A 17,054-nucleotide genomic window follows, 5' to 3' on the forward strand; every position below is an offset into this window, starting at 1 on the left:
GTCTAGGAGGAAAAACTGTTTCCATAGGCTGTGTCCAGGGCCGCCATGCTGTGTGCAGCCTTGGATTTGATGCTGTGCATCCCAGACACTCCAGCAATGGCTAAAAGGGGCCAAAGTACAGCTCAGACCTTTGCTTCAGAGGATACAAGCCCCCAGCCTTGGCAGCTTCCACGTGGTATTGGTCCTACAGCTATGCAGGAGGCAAGAATTGAGGTTTGGGAACCTCCACCTACATTTCAGAGGATGTATGGAAACGCCTGGAGGTCCAGGCAGAGGTGTGCTGCAGGGGCAGAGCCCTCATGGAGAACATTTGCTAGGGCACTGCAGAAGGGAAATGTGGAGTTGGAGCCCTCACACAGAGTCCCCATTGGGGCACTGTCTAGTGGTGCTGTGAGCAGAGGGCCACCATCCTCCAGACCCCAGAATGGTAGATACAATGACAGCTTGCACCGTGTCCCCTGAAAAGCCACGGACAGTCAATGCCAGCCCATGAAAGCAGCCAGGAGGGAGACTGTACCCTGCACAGTGGTGGAGCTTCCCAAAGCCGTGAAAGCCCACCTCTTGCATCAGCATGACCTGACTATGAGACACGGAGTCAAAGGAGATCATTTTGGTACTTTAAAGTTTAATAACTGCCCTATTGGATTTTGGACTTTCATGGGGTCTTAGCCCATTTGTTTTGGCCAATTTCTCCCATTTGGAATGGGTGTATTTACCCAATGCCTGTAACCCCATTATATCTAGGAAGTAACTTACTTGCTTTTGATTTTACAGACTCATAAGTGGAAGGGACTTGCCTTCTCTTAGATGAGACTTTGGACTTGGACTTTTTGGTTAATGCTGGAATGAGCTAAGAATCTGGGGGACTGTTGGAAAGGCATGATTATGTTTTGGAATGTGAGGACATGGCTGGGTGCAGTGGCTCATGCCTGTGATCCCAGCACTTTGGGAGGCCAAGGTGGGTGGATCATCTGAGATCAGGAGTTCGAGACAAGCCTGGTCAACATGGTGAAACCTACACTCTACTACAAATACAAAAATTAGCTGGGTGTGGTGGCAGGTGCCTGTAATCTCAGTTACTCAGGAGGCTGAGGCAGGAGAATCGCTTGAACCTGGGAGGCAGAGGTTGCGGTGAGCAGAGATCACACCATTGCACTCTGGCCTGGGGCAACAGAGTTAGACTCCATCCAAAAAAAAAAAAAAAAGAAAGAAATGTGAGGATATGATATTTGGAGGGGCCAGGGATGGCATGATATGATTTTGCTGTGTCCCCCCCCAAATCTCATATTGAATTATAGTTCCCAAAATCCCCATGTGCTGTGGGAGGGACTTGGTGGGAGGTAATTTAATCATGGGTGCAGTTACCCCCATGCTGATTTCATGATAGTGAGTGAGTTCTCACGAGATCTGATGGCTATATAAGAGGCATTTCCGTTTTTGGCCCTTCTCCTTCCTGCCACCATGTGAAGAAGGATGTGTTTGCTTCCCCTTCTGCCATGATTGTAAGTTTCCTGAGGCCTCTCCAGCCATGCTGAACTGTAAGTCAATTAAACCTCTTTCCTTTATAAATTACCCAGTTTCAGGCAGTTCTTCGTAGCAGTGTGAGAACAGACTAATACAGTGGTATATCATCTGAAAAAAATTTTAAAGCAGGAAAAAAAAAGAAAAAAGGGGAAGAAATTCCAGATCTCTGACATTTAAGGATCAGTTAGGAAAGACAGAGGTGACAGAGGAGATGAACAAGAAGGTACAGTCAAATCAGGAAAAGGAAAATGCAGAAAACTTTTTATTAAAGAAACTTAAGGGCAGAGTTTTCAGGGTGAGGGTCAATGTTGTCAAATACTGCTGAAAAAAAATTTAAGCTAGATGAAAACTGGGACTGTATTACTACAGCTATTGTCATGGACCTCTCGGGGGTTTCATGGGGAACTCACTTGCCGGTTTTGGCAGTGAGTTTAGGCAAAAACCACTGAGAATGAGTGGGAATGAAACTATAGACTATAAATTCATTTAAGAAGCTTTTCAGTGAAAATGAAGATGTGAAACATGTTTACACCCATATGGAAAGGAGCCAGATGGAGGAGAGTGTGTGTCAGCCTAGCTTTTTTGGAAAGCAAGTAGTAAAGGATCACTTCAAACTAGTCTAGGTAAAAAGAAGAAATTTCACAACAGTATGCAAAGGAATCTCAACAAACCCAAGGTCAGGGGTCACGACTGTCCAGAATCCAAGTTACTGATTAACTTACCAAATGTGCTTGTTTAACTCTAGTTTTAGTTGGCCAGATGTCACTTCAACTACACAAAGTATTTTCAAGGATGTTTATTTTTTATCTCGTTCTTATCTCTATTGCTGTAGTAGGAGTCTGAAAAGCAAAGAAAGATTGAGGGGCAAAAAATAGTATAATCAAAACAATAAATGTATTCTTTTATAAATATATTTCTCTTGTGAATATATTTTAATAAATGTAGTAATAAAGAGTATATTCCATTCCAAGACTTATTCTTATTGAAAATGATATATATTAATGGGAATATTTATATTCAAAACTAAGCTCTTACTAGTACAGCCTCCTCATACCCTCCATTCTGCATGCCTTTATCTTGGTGGTCAGCAATTATGAGAATCATGGGCACCCATGTGTAGGGTTGGGACCAGCAGGGATAGCAACTTGGTGAGGCACCTGGGCAACAGATAAATTTCTCCTCCTGATTCAGAAGTCAGGGACAGAAAAGAAGGAGTCTGGTGAAGTACTAATCTCAGTTGTAAAAAATTCTAATTAGGGTGTGATATCTGTTACTATAACATCATAAGTCCTTAAATTTCTCCGTAACTGTGTGACCCAGAAAAAAGGAGAAATATTTCTATTTTTCTCCTGCCTTTCAGGGCCAAATTTCTCAAGCGGATGTATGGATTTTAATAATAGCTTATATTTATTCAGCTCTTACAATGTGATAAGCTTTTACTTTGTCTTTACAAGAACTCATGATATAGTTATTATTATACCATCCCCATTGGATTAGGATAGAAAGATTTAAAAATTTGCCCACAGTTGCCAGAGTTTTAAAAGATGAAATCAGTTTTCAAACCTGGACAATCTGATTTCAGAACCCATTCTTTTCTTTCTTTTCTTTCTTCCTTTCTTTCTTTCTTTCTTTCTTTCTTTCTTTCTTTCTTTCTTTCTTTCTTTCTTTCTTTCTTTCTTTCTTTCTTTCTTTCTTTCTTTCTTTCTTTCTTTCTTTTTCTTAAGATGGAGTCTCGCTCTGTCACCCAGGCTGGAGTGCAGTGGTGCTATCTCAGTTTACTGCAACCTCTGCCTCCCAGATTCAAGTGATTCTCCTGCCTCAGCCTCTCGAGTAGCAGGGACTACATGTGTGCACTATTGCACCCAGCTAATTTTTGTATTTTTAGTAGAGACTGGGTTTAACCATGTTGGCCAGGCTGGTCTTGAACTCCTGACCTTGTGATCCACCTGCCTCAGCCTCCCAAAGTGCTGGGATTACAGGTGTGAGCCACTGTGCCTGGCTAGAACCCATGCTCTTAAAAACCATATTCCTTTTGAATAGCGTTAGTATAGCATCATTTTTGTATCTTTATATTTAAAGTGAATTCATGTTAAGTAGCACTGAGCTGGGTCTTCCTGTTTCATCCAATCTGACAAACATTGCTTTCATTGGAATGTCTGGACCTATTATACTGAATATGGTTATTAACAGAGTTAGGTCTAAATCTCTCACTTTCTATTTGTTTTCTACATGTCTTATCTGTTCTTGTTCTGTATTTCTTTGTTATAAACTGCCTTCCTTTGGACTAAGTATTTTTTAACAATTGCATGTAATATTTTATGTAAACAATCAATTATTATTATTATTATTATTTTTTTTGAGACAGAGGAGTCTCGCCCTGTCACCCAGACTGGAATGCAGTTGCATGATCTTGGCTCATTGCAACCTCTGCCTCCTGGGTTCAAGCGATTTCCTGCCTCAGCCTCCCGAGTAGCTGGGATTATAGGTGCCTGCTGCCGCCCAGCTAATTTTTGTATTTTTAGTAGAGACAGGGTTTCGCCATGTTGGCCAGGCTGGTCTTGAACTCCTGACCTCAGGTGATCCGCCCGCCTTGGCCTCTCAAGTACTGGGATTACAGGCATGAGCCACCATGCCCAGCCTCAATTATCTTTAGAAGAAATTTAAACTACAAGAAACAAAATCGTCTTATTATTTTTTTACCCATGTAGTTACCTTTCCTTGTTCTCTTCATTGCTTTCAATGCATATTTTAGCTGGTGTTACTTTTCATGCATCTGGTAGATTTCTTTGAAAATTTCTAGTAGTGTAGGTCTTCTCAAAATAAATGTTTTAGGTTGTTGTAAGTCTGAGTTATCTTTATTTTACATTCAGTTTTGAACAGTATGTTGACTGAACATTAGATTCTATATTGTCAATATTTTCTGTCACAACTTTAAAGATGTTGGTCCGCTGTCTTCTTGCTTAAGTTTTATTGATGAGAAATCTGTCTTCCCAATCATTGTCTCTTCATAATATATCTTTTTTTTCCCTTGGCTGCTTTTACAATTTTCACTTTATAATTGGTTTTGAGTAATTTTATGATAAAGTGCCTTCGTGTAGTTTATGTCATGATGTTTGTGTTTAGGCTCATTTACCTTCCTTGAATGTGTGTGTTCGATTTCCATAAAATTTAGAAAATTTTGGCCATTATTTCTTCAGTTATTTTTTTGTGTGCTCTCTCTTTTCCCTCCTTCAAAGATCCAATTACATGTGTGTGTGTGTGTGTGTATGTGTATGTGTGTATATATATGTCTTTATATATATAAAGGCTTATACACATGTCTTTATATATGTATATAAAGGGATATATATATGCCTATTTTATTGCATGTCTGCATATATATATATGTTTATATATTCAGAAATATTGAAGATGTGAAAATAGTCAAAATTCTAGAGATGAATGCTTCAATATCTGAAATGAAAATTCAGGATAGTGAATAGCAGTAGAAATTATCCAAAATTTAAAACATAAAAATAATAATAAAAGAATTCAAAGAACTTGAAGGAGTGTGAAACAACTTTAAGCAACCATATATATATCACCTTACATATCACCTTGTATACATGAATGAAAGTTGTTTTACACTCACTTATGTTCTTTGTGTTCTTTTTTATTATTATTTTTATGTTTTATATTTAGGATAATTTCTACTGGTATTTCTTTGCTACCCTGAATTTTCATTTCACATATTATAGCATTCATCTCTAAAAGTTTGACTTTTTTCCTGTCTTCAATATTTCTACTTAATTTTTTAAACATATGGAAACCAGGTATAATAATTACGTCTTTGGGTCTGCTAATTCTTATACCTCTGTCATTTTTAATTGACCTCCTCAATATGAGTTATAGCTTCCTGTTTAATTGTAGGTGTGTAAATCTTTGATTGAATGTCATGCCTTGTGGATTTCATTTGTTGAGTAGATATTTTATATTTCTATAAATATTCTTAAACTTTATAACTTATATGCAGTTAAGTTACATGGAAGCAGATCCTTTAGGGACTTCCTTTAAGATTAGTTTGGTGGGTTCAGAATATTACCCAGTCTGGAGCAAATTACTTTCAGCTACTGAGGCAGGACTTTGTGAGTGCTCTATCCAATCCTCCAGTCTGGCTGTCGGGAACAGGTGCTTTGTCTGGCCTTGTGTGAATGGTAAGCACTGTTCTCTGTAATTCTTTTGGATGGTGCTTTCACAGCTTCTGGCAGTTTCCTCAAATGAATACAGTGATCAGTACTATGTTGAATACTCAGTGGGTACCTTCTGCATGACTCTCAGGTTATTTCTCTGTGAAGTTTTCTCCTTTCTGATAGTCTGTCCTATGAACTGTAGTCAGCTTGTTCTCTCTGAACTCTTAGCTTCATCAGGCCAGGCTCTCCCTATGTTCCTCTTCCCTGAATGATAGCTTGAAATCCTCTCACTGTAGTAAGCTAAGACATTGACACAACTCACCTCATTTGTCTTCCATCCTCAGAAATCACAGTCTTTGGTTGTCTGATGTCCAGTATCTTGATTTGATATTTTTGTTGTTGTTTCCTTATGCAGTAGGATAAATCCCGTCCTTGTTACTCCATCTTGACTGAAAGCTGAAGTCTCAGATGATCTTAATAATGGAAATGAGCTCTAGGCAGATCAAGACACTCTATATGTAGTTCTTCTATAGAAAATCCAGCTTATGGTAAAATATTGAATCAAAGTTTCTTCTACATACACTTCTACATACACAAAACACATATATATATACACATATGTATTTTTAAAATTTAAACTACAATCCCATACACTGGTGAAGTATCAATTTTAATGAGCAAGAAATTTAATCCTGTTAACTAAAGAAAGAAAGAACAAACAGATACTATAAGAGCATCTGTCATTTAATAAGTAGTGAGAACTTCACAGAAATGTGTACCTCAAATCCAGCCTCTACAATCCTTTTATATGAGAGCTATTCTTAGATCTTACAGAATTTTCTGACTTCATCCTACTGAGGAAAAGTTTCAACCTTCCTCTGTCAAACTTTTTTTCTTTCAAAAGTACAGTGTAACTAATAGAATATTGAGTCAGGTAAAATGATAATCCCTCTTCTGAAATATTATCTTACCAATAAGAGTTAATTTGGTAGGTGTTTTTAAATGTAGGGTATGCAGGAATATCTGCAAAATTAATGATCTCTGATGAAGTTCTTGAAAGAAGTTTTGATATAGGTAAATTTAGACCTAGATTGTTAGTTTTATGTAAGAACAGAATCTTTGGGGAAAAAACCCTTTAATATTCAATATTAAGCCCAATATTCTAGTTTTCACTGCATTCTCTTTGAGCACAGTGAATATTTTCAAGTTTAAAAGGCATTATTACAACTGCTAATAATAAAAAAAAATCTTAAAAAGTGAGAAGTGTTTCTAGAAAAGATGAAAACATTTTAAAGAAAATAGGTGGAAGCAAACAGTGGAAGAATTAATTCAGACGAAAGTAATGTCAAATTGTTCAATGACTTAAGTGATTCAATGTTATGAAAATTTTGTGTCAACTATTAAAATGAAATAACTGTTTAAAAAGATAGGTAGAATGAGTTCTTATTCAAAGTGTCTTAAGAATCAAATAGCCTAAGAATACAATTTCAACAAGTAAAAAATAAATTCTTAAAATTTAGGTCATTTACCTGTGATTTGCTCTATTTCCTGCAGCTCAGCACCTTAAACATTTTGGTATATCACCCAGAGACAGTGGCTTTCCTTCACTGAAGATCAAGTTATCGGCAAAGTACAAAATGGTAATTAAAAATTTCTAGTTCAGTGCCAGGCACACATTGTTCTTTTAATGAATCAGATTATCTCAACTTTGTAAGGATTAATTAGGTACTTGTAGCAGTTCCTTTAAATTTCTCAGAACACTATGCCACCAGATAACTAAGTGGCAGCCTTGTAAATGCAAGGAGTTAACAGAAACTCAGAAAATCCATTACACTTAATTCCACTAGAAGAGAGAAATTTTTGATTAACTATGACATTATTAGAATATTATTATATATTTTCATTTAAATATTAACTAAGGTTTATGTAAGGACAAACTATCATTGGAAAAGGAGGAAATTAGTATTGTAATATCTTTTGTTTAACAAAAAAGTATAGAATAATACATGAAATAATATTTTTCTAAACCTGCATGTATTTTCTCCACAACTGATACATATTAAGATTTTATCATAGTTAATATTATAGGTTAAAATATATTTTGGAATAACTTTATATTTACAGAAAAGTTGGCAACATAGCACAGAGTTCCCATATGCCCTTCACACAACTTTTTTTCTGCTAGCACCTTAAACATTTGTCAAAATGAAGAAATTGACATCAGAACAATACTATCAAGTAAACTATGGACTTTATTCATATTTCACCACTAACCCATTCTTCTCTTCCAGGATCCATTTCAGGACACTGCTTCACATTTACTCATCATGCATCCTTAGTCTCCATCAATCAGTGACATTTTCTGTCTTTTGTGTTTTTCGTACATGAATTTGACCTTTTTTAAAATTTTTTTTTATTTACTATTATTCTTTTTTTTGAGACAGGATCCCGCTCTGTTGCCAGGCTGGAGTGCAGTGGTGCCATCTCAGCTCCCTGCAACCTCTGCCTCCTAGGTTCAAGCGAATCTCCTGCCTCAGCCTCCCAAGTAGCTGGGACTACAGGTGCACGCCACAACGCCGAGCTAATTTTTGTATCTTTATTAGAGACGGGGTTTCACCATGTTGGCCAAGATGGTCTTGACCTCTTGACCTCCTGATCCGACCTCCCAAAGTGCTGGGATTACAGGCGTGAGCAACTGCACCTGGCCGAACTTGACTATTTTTAAGAGTACTAGTTATGTGTTTTGCATAATCTCCCTCAGTTTGGTTTTGTCTGATATTTTCTCATGCGAATCACAAGGTCAGGAGATCGAGACCAGCCTGGCTTACATGGTGAAACCCCGTCTCTACTAAAAAATACAAAATATTAGCCGAGTGTGGTGGCACGCGCCTGTAGTTCCAGCTGCTCAGATGGATGAGGCAGGAGAATCGCTTGAACCTGGGAGGTGGAGGTTGCAGTGAGCCGAGATCGCGCCATTGCACTCCAGCCTCGGCAACGGAGGGAGACTCTGTATCAAAAAAAAAAAAAAAAAAGTATCAATGAATGTCAAGGGAGAATATCTCAGAGGTGATATGTGTTTCTCATCACATCAAAGGTTATGTCATATCATGTCTTATCACTGGTGCTGTTAATATTGACATTTGGTTAAGGTGAGTCTGACAAGTTTCTCCCCTATAAAGTTACTGTTTCTCTCTTTCCATATTCTATTATTTGGAAGCACATAACTAAGTCCAGCCCACAGTCAAGTGAGGGGAGAATTAAGCTCCGTTTCCTGAACAGGGAGGCTCTATATACATTTGGAATTTTTCTGTAATTTTTTTCTTTCTCTCCCATTTAGTTATGTGTTTAATCTATTATTTATATTAGAATATATTCATACATATTTACTTTACTCTTTGGGCTATAATCTAATACTACTGTTATTTATTTTGTTGCTCAAATGATTTCTGCTTAGGCCACGGGGACTCTTTTGGGTTGACTCTTGTGTTCATGCCCCATGTGTGCATGTGGAATAGATACATAAATATGTATAAACACCTTTTACTTTTACTTTCTGTCACTATAAAATCCAAACTCATCTCTCACTTTCCTTACCTAGCCCTAGAGTTAGCCATTTCCTCTAATAGAGTATGGTGTAAAGATCTGGGTGCTGGGTACACTTGTTTTCACTGTTTTGTCACTGCTTCTATACTGTCTCAGTAGACAGAGCTAAGAAATATTCCTATTATACAAACCAGTGTACACACAGCCACACCCACCCACCCATCCACCTACATGCACACACATATTCTGTATTTACCTATTTGTGTGTATGCGAGTTAATACAGCTATGTGATTCTAATTTAGCACCACAGGGTTTATACTATTTTTCTCCTATTGCTTATTTGTCATGCCTATCTTACTTGTCCAACTGTAGTATACTTGAAGAGTAGCTTCTGAATTCCTAGCCCATAGCCCTGTGAAAACTAAATTTGCCAATTAGAATACAGTGTTTATGTACATTTCTTCTTGCTTTTAGCTTTCCAGTATCCAGTCAAAACACTGTTTTCCAAAGTTTACTTAGGTCAGCTTTTTTTTGTTTCTCCACTCCAGTGATAATATAGTTTTAAAAAGAATTATCTTGAGCAAAACACTACTATAAGCTATGTGGAATTTAGAAATGGAATGTTCGAAAGTTGATTCTGAAGACGATTGTGATTCATTTTTCACAGAAGCAGTATTCTAACACATTTTAATCTGTCATAATTATAATTCATCTCAATATTATCAGAGCTGTTTGTCCTTTTAGCAGGCCAATTAGAGCACTACATCGAATCCTCCTATTGGGGTGAAGCAAGAGACGAAGAAGATTACTTGCTATGACTTTTATTAGATATATTAATAGCTCCAATCGGGCAACTCTGCTTTTCCCTCCTACATTCACTGAGTTGCCTTGAGCTGGTACACTTCTACTGATTGTCTTACAACCACTGAGAGCTCATTTTAAAAAGACTAAACACATGTGTTAAGTTTGCTGAGGCTGCCGAACAAACTACACAAACATATTTTCTCACACTTCTGGAGGCAAAAAGTCAGAGATCAAAGTGCTATCAGTGCCACACTTCCTCTGGAAACTCTAGTGGAGAATCTGTTCTTTGCCTCTTCTTGCTTCAGGTTCCTGTTGGCATTTCTTGACTTGTGTCTGCATTCCTTCAATCTTTGATTGTCTCCTAGTCCTCTTTGTATCTGTCTCCTCTGCATGTCTCTTCGGTTGTGATTGGATTTAGACCACCCCTGATCATCCAAAATGATCTCCTCATCTCCAGATCTTTAACTTAATTACATCTTTATACCAAATAAGGTAAGAATTTGACTCCATGGAGGCTTAACCCAACAAATAAGGTAACATTCACAGGTTCTAGAAATTAGAACGTGGATATATTTTTGGGGAACCATCATTCCAGCTACTACAATGAGTGACAATAGTTGGAAGCATCTTCTGATTAGTACATTGAATGGAGATTTAATTCATTCATGGACTTCGTGACTTAAATTTTATGTGATAATTTGCCCCCTGCCCCCCCGCCCCAACAACACACACACACGTACACCATCACCACCACATTTCTTGGATCTTTGCTTTATTCCGGATCGGTTGAGTTTGTCAGGGAGCTGGCCTTCACTCAGGTAAAGTTAATAGATTCATAGTCTTTTAAATTTTGCTTGTCTGACTTTTGTCTTAAATACTTAGCAAACATGCTATTATCTTTCATATTCACCTTTCTGAGAGGCAGTATAAAACAGTTCTTAAGAGCATGCACTGTGCAAAAGATCTGCCTGGGTTCAAATCCTGACTCCTGCTAGGTGCACCACTTTATGCAATTTTCTTTGACTCTGTACCTTTCTCATAGGATTTTACACATACCTACACACATGCACACACACACACACCCTTTTATGTTAAAATACACACAAATATAACTTTATATTAAAATACACAAAAACACACTTAACTTTATATTAAAACACACACACACACAGTTGAACAGTGCTCAGACTGTAGAAGACACTGTGTATTATTAGCTATTATTCTAAAGAGTCCCTCTAGTCTTCTTTCAAAATAACTTCATCTTGATAAGCTCAGTTATCAAATCCATTCTTACATAATTTTATGCCTAAAATGTTTGCAAATATTTCAAAGTAGGAACAACCAAGGAGTACTTAAAATTTCAGATATAAAATAATCACTGGAGATAACAGAGGCATAAAGGAAGCCTGTAACTTTGAGTGAAATAAAAATTGCCAGTTTTTTTCAGGTAGGTTTGAGGTTCAGGGAAATTGTTTCTGTTCTAAGGGAGCGGACCAGACGCTCAGAGGATCTGTCATCCCAGTCAGACCCTTTCACCTTGAGGTTACTGGTTCTCATTCAATGTAGGACAAAAGTAATTGAAAATCATTATCATTTAAAAACTATTCAGTACCATCTCAGGAAAAGGCTGTTTGCTTTACTCTGGCTTTCAGGTGGCAAAAATCCCCATCACCCTGAACACTCGTCACTTGGCCATCTAAGTAGAGATGTTAGAGGGTGAAGAGGTCTCAAGACGGAATGACAGTATCCTTCCCCAGGGTTCTCTTGAGAAGCTGGGTAGGTGCTAGAGGGGAAGGTTAGAGGGGAAGTTAGGTAGTCACAACCTCTGCTGAATTAAGAAAATAAGTGGCTGTTTGTTTGTAGATGGGGAAGCAACGCTTACTAGGCATTAAATCTACTTTCCAATGGAGATTCTGAGATACAGTTTTATGGATAAATTTTTAAAATAGCTTTATGAGGTATAATTTACATACATAAAATTCACCTGTTTTACATGTCTAATTGAAGGATTTTTGGTAAATTTATAGATTGTGTAACCATTGCCTCATCCAATGTTAGACCTTTTCATGGAGGAATGTAAAGGAATAAATACTCAAATTATTTAATTTCAAAGAAGTTAATACATTTGAGAAAGAGAGGGGGGAACAAAAGAGCAAGAGAGAGAGAAAATAATGGGATTAAAAATATGATTAAACCTTAAATACCATTTTAATACAACTGTATAGTATTTGGAGCTGTCATTGTAGACATTTTATTTACAAAATGTCTAATATTGTGAATACCTTAGTGGATTATATCACAGGTCTTTATATCATCATAATGCTTTAACATTATGCCATATACATGGTAGGCACTTAAATATTTCATTTAGTATTTAATATGAAGTATGCAGTACTTCATATTAAATAAAGTTATCCATCCTCATAATTCCTTCATGTTTAAGTATTTCATATCCAGAATCACTGAATAAATTTAAACACTATTATAGGAAAATCTGAGTGTCTGTTATATATGCAGTGCTGAAAAAGCCACGTTTCCTTTTAAAGTAAGTTCATAGTCCATTAATAATAATAATAGCTGACACTTACATAGTATCTACGATATGCTAGACACTATCCTAAGAACTTATTAAATTATTAAATATTCTTATTTAATCCTTACCACATTTTGCAGTTAAGAAAGCGAAACCACAGGGAGGTAAAGTAACTTGACAAGGTTGCAAAGAATGAAGCGCTAATCAGAATTTAGGCAGTCTGGATCCAGAGTCTTCGCTGACATCTAAGAACAACTTTCATTTTACCAACCAGTTTTCTCATCCTTGCTAAATCAATGTCCAGTGCTAACAAAGACTTTCCCCAATTCCTTTATTGTTTTAACCATCCTTACTAGCTGAATTCCATGACTAAGCATTTGTATGGCATGTTCACGAGTGTCAGAAGTTTCTCGGCCCTACTGACCTTCTGCTGTACTCATCCTGTGCATTTCTAACCCTAGTTTCATTCAAATATTTACACTTTGAGTTGACATACTCAATCTATTAAGCAATGCCGAACAAAATCTAGTGATTCAGCCACACAGCACCATTTGAGGTGATTGATGTCCAGTCTCAGCTGGGCTCTCCCCATTGCTCAGGAATCTTCTGTTTTGTTTTCTTTATCCTATCTCACAGTGGCCGTGCATGGCCACAGCCCAGACAGCCCGCAGTGCACTAAAAACTGAAACAGGATAATATCTCACATGCCTGGCAATGAAGAAAGAAGAGTGTTATCATTAAGGGGCAAAGGGGAGAGGGGCAAGAAAGGAAACAAGAGGAGAAAGAGAGGGAGGAAGGGAGGGAGAGAGGGAGACAGAGAGAGAGAAAGGAAGAGAAGGACAAGGCTACTATCACCTACACTGCGCCATTGTGTAGATTAGGAAAAGGTGCCTTCTCTTGGTTAACACATTTTTTTTGTTGTTTTTGAGATGGAGTCTTGCTCTATTGCCCAGGCTGGTGTGCAGTGGTGTGTTCTTAGCTCACTGCAACCTCTGCCTCCTGGGTTCAAGCGATTCTTCTGCCTCGGCCTCCAGAGTAACTGGGACTACAGGTGCGTGCTACCATGCCTGTTTTTTCTTGTATTTTGTGTTTTGAGTGGAAATGGGGGCTTCACCATATTGGCCAGACTGGTCTCGATCTCCTGACCTCGTGATCCACCCACCTCAGCCTCCCAAACTGCTGGGATTACAGGCATGAGGTGCCACATCTGGCAGGTTAATATACTTCTAAGGAATTCATAGCTTGAGAAGCAGGATGCACTTTTGTGGTGTGGCGGGGGTAGAGTGAATGCTTTCAATTGCTGGGCATACCTCATGTAGTATATGGCCTATAAAACTGTAGGGGCCTTGTGTGAGGAAAGGATTTTTAAAGCTAAGGTACATTTTTAATGAAATTAGTTCTTACAATTACAGTGTGTGTGTCTGTGTGACATTCATAGCACTCTGGTTGCAGGAATGGAGAAGGCAAACTGATTAGTCCCAGACGGGGGTTTTGTCATGTGACTATGGCAAAATCACAAGGGGACAACTTAGTTAACAGCACTGGCAAGTTTCATGGGTAGTGGAATCTATGATTAATAGAAAAGGAAAATGTGGCACACATGTTGATTAGCCATCCCTTTTTTTCCATGGGAACAGAACCACCACTTTATTCATATGTTGGATAGTAATAGAAGGCTGTCCCAACTCAAGCAGTGAATCACAATTAGTTTAAGCTACTCAAAGAAGTTACATTACTCTATGCCACTGGTTTCAGGGCAGGCATGTGTCCTAGTTCTGGCCAAAGAGATACAAGAAAGTTTGATAGTGACATCTGGGAAAAGTTTTCCTCTTGGTAAAGACAAAGAAGAAATGCATTTTTCTTTACTTTTTCTGTGGCCTTATGGGGGAGTGATGCGTAGAGCTGTGGCAGCCATTTTATGACCAGAAGGAGACAAACTTGAGGTCAAAAGCATATACGATGAGAAAATGAAACAACCACAGAACCTGTGTCCTCCATCACATTGTAAAAGATAGTAGGGTTATCACTGATCACTCTCTTTTTTTCTGAAAGTTCTCCTTTTTCTTGTTAGAAGCCACATTCTCCTTTATCACCATTACCTTGTTCTTAAAAGTTACTTCTTTGGCTGGGCACGGTGGCTCACGCCTGTAATCCCAGCACTCTAAGAGGCCGAGGCCAGCGGATCACTAGGTCACGGGTTCGAGACTAGTCTGGCCAACATAGTGAAACCCTGTCATTACTAAAAATACAAAAAATTAGCAGGGTGTGGTGGTGTGCACATGTAACCCCAGCTACGCAGGAGGCTGAGGCAGGAGAATCGCGTGAACCCAAGAGGCAGATGTTGCAGTGAGCCAAGATCGTGCCATTTCACTCCAGCCCGGGTGACATACAGTGCTAGACCCTGTCTCAAAAAAAAAAAAAAAAAAAAAAAAAAAAGTTACTTCTTTTTTCTTTTAGCTCTCTGATTTTCTTTTTCATCACTAATGATTTTCAATGAGGGAGATATGTAATTTTAAAAGGTATATTTATATAGTCTAGTTTATCTTTAGTTGGTATAAATCGTTTGCCTTTTAAAAAGCATATTTACTATTATTTTATCCTTCAGAATCTTTTTAAAAACAGCTTTGGGATGTAATTCACATACAATTCACTCACTTAAACTGTACAATTAAGTCATTTTAATATATCCACAGAGCCATGAAACCATAACCACAACCAATTTTAGAAAATGTGCATTATCCCAAGAAGAAATCCCACATCCACTTGCATTCGCTCTTCATTTCCCCTGCCCTCCAGCCCTAGGAAGCTAAAAATCTTTCTTTCTCTGTAGATTTGCATATCCTGAACATTCCATATACACGGAATCATATCATATGTGGTCGTTTGTGAGTGGTTTCTTTCACTTGCTATGTTTTTAAGGTTCAACTGTGTTGTAGCACATTATCAATAACTCTTTGGCTTTATAATGCAAACTACTGAAAAGCAAACATGTGACATGAGACTCAAATATCAAGAAGAAGAGGTTTCAAAATATTTATTGAGCATCTCCTATTTGCCACTGTTAGCTAGTAACCACACATGGGTCATTCTCTAATTGCTATCTTCATTCCTGAATGATCCATTAGGCACCAGAATTACATTTCCAGCTGCCATATTGACTTGGGTATCCAGGAGCTGACGCCTTGAACTCAGTTCTCCCTCTTTCAAGGACTTCTTTATTTTTGCTAGACAGAATTCCCCCAGGCTCAGAAGCTCAATCTATAATTCCCTTTTCACTTTCATATCCAATTAGTTGCCAAATCTTATAAATTCTATTTCTCAAATATTTCCTCTGTTTTGGTGTGTCAAAAATGTTATGGGTGGAATTGTATTTCTCCACAAAAAGATACATTGAAGCCTTAACCTAACAGTACCTCAGAATATGACCTTATTTGGAAATATAATAATTGCAGATATAATTAGTTAAGATGAGGTCATACTGAAATAGGGTGTGTCCCTCATTCAGTAAGGCTGGTGACCTTATAAAAAGAACACTATGTGAAGAAACAGAGACACAGGAAAATGCCATGTCACGATGGAGGCAGAGATCCAAATGATGCATCTGTAAGCCAAGAAATGCCAAAGATTGCTGGCCATCACCAGAAGCTAGGAGAGAGGCATGGAAAAATTCTCCTTCACAGCCCCCAGAAAGAACAAAGCCTGTGGACACGTTGATTTTCAGCCCATAGAACTAGGGTAAGGTGACACATTTTTGTTGCTTAAAGTAGCTAGTGTGTGGTACTTAATCGCTACAGCCCTAGGTAACTAATACAGACACTAAATGACTTCATCATAGTTTAGGCATTCATTATATCATGCATCCCAAATCTTTATTTCATCATTTTCTCTGCTACGCCAGACCAAGCCATCATCATTTCTTACCTAGGCAATGTTAATCACATCCTAATTGTCTTCCTTGTCTCCCACAAGAAGGGCACCCCTATTGCCATCCTTGTATCCTTATAATTCATTTGCCACACAGAATATTTTAATAATGAAACCATATCACATCAGTGTTCTGCTGAAAACTCTCCAATAGCATCCCTTAAATGGACATTAAAGGGGCTGTATGATCAAACACCTGCCTAGCTCTCGCACCACAATTCCTGCTACTCCTCATTACACACCAGGTATGCTAGACTGTTCTTTTTTTTTTAAAGACCAACTCAATTCCTCCATTGCACAAACTCTGCCATTCTGGAACGCTCTTCCTCTCATGGCTCATTTCTTCTTGTCATCACAGTTCAGCTTAAATGTCAGTTCTGAACGGCCTTTCTTGACTACCAAAACCAACACAGCTTTAATTCTCGACAATGCACTTACCACTATCTGACACTGTTTTGTATTATTTTATGTATTTCACCGGTAATTGTGTCTCCTCTCCCTCCTACTCCCAACAGAGTATGACAACTGGGACTTGTCTTATCATTTATCTAGAGTA

The sequence above is a fragment of the Macaca mulatta genome, chromosome 2 (genome assembly GCF_049350105.2).
Source record: "Macaca mulatta isolate MMU2019108-1 chromosome 2, T2T-MMU8v2.0, whole genome shotgun sequence".
Taxonomy (NCBI): domain Eukaryota; kingdom Metazoa; phylum Chordata; class Mammalia; order Primates; family Cercopithecidae; genus Macaca; species Macaca mulatta.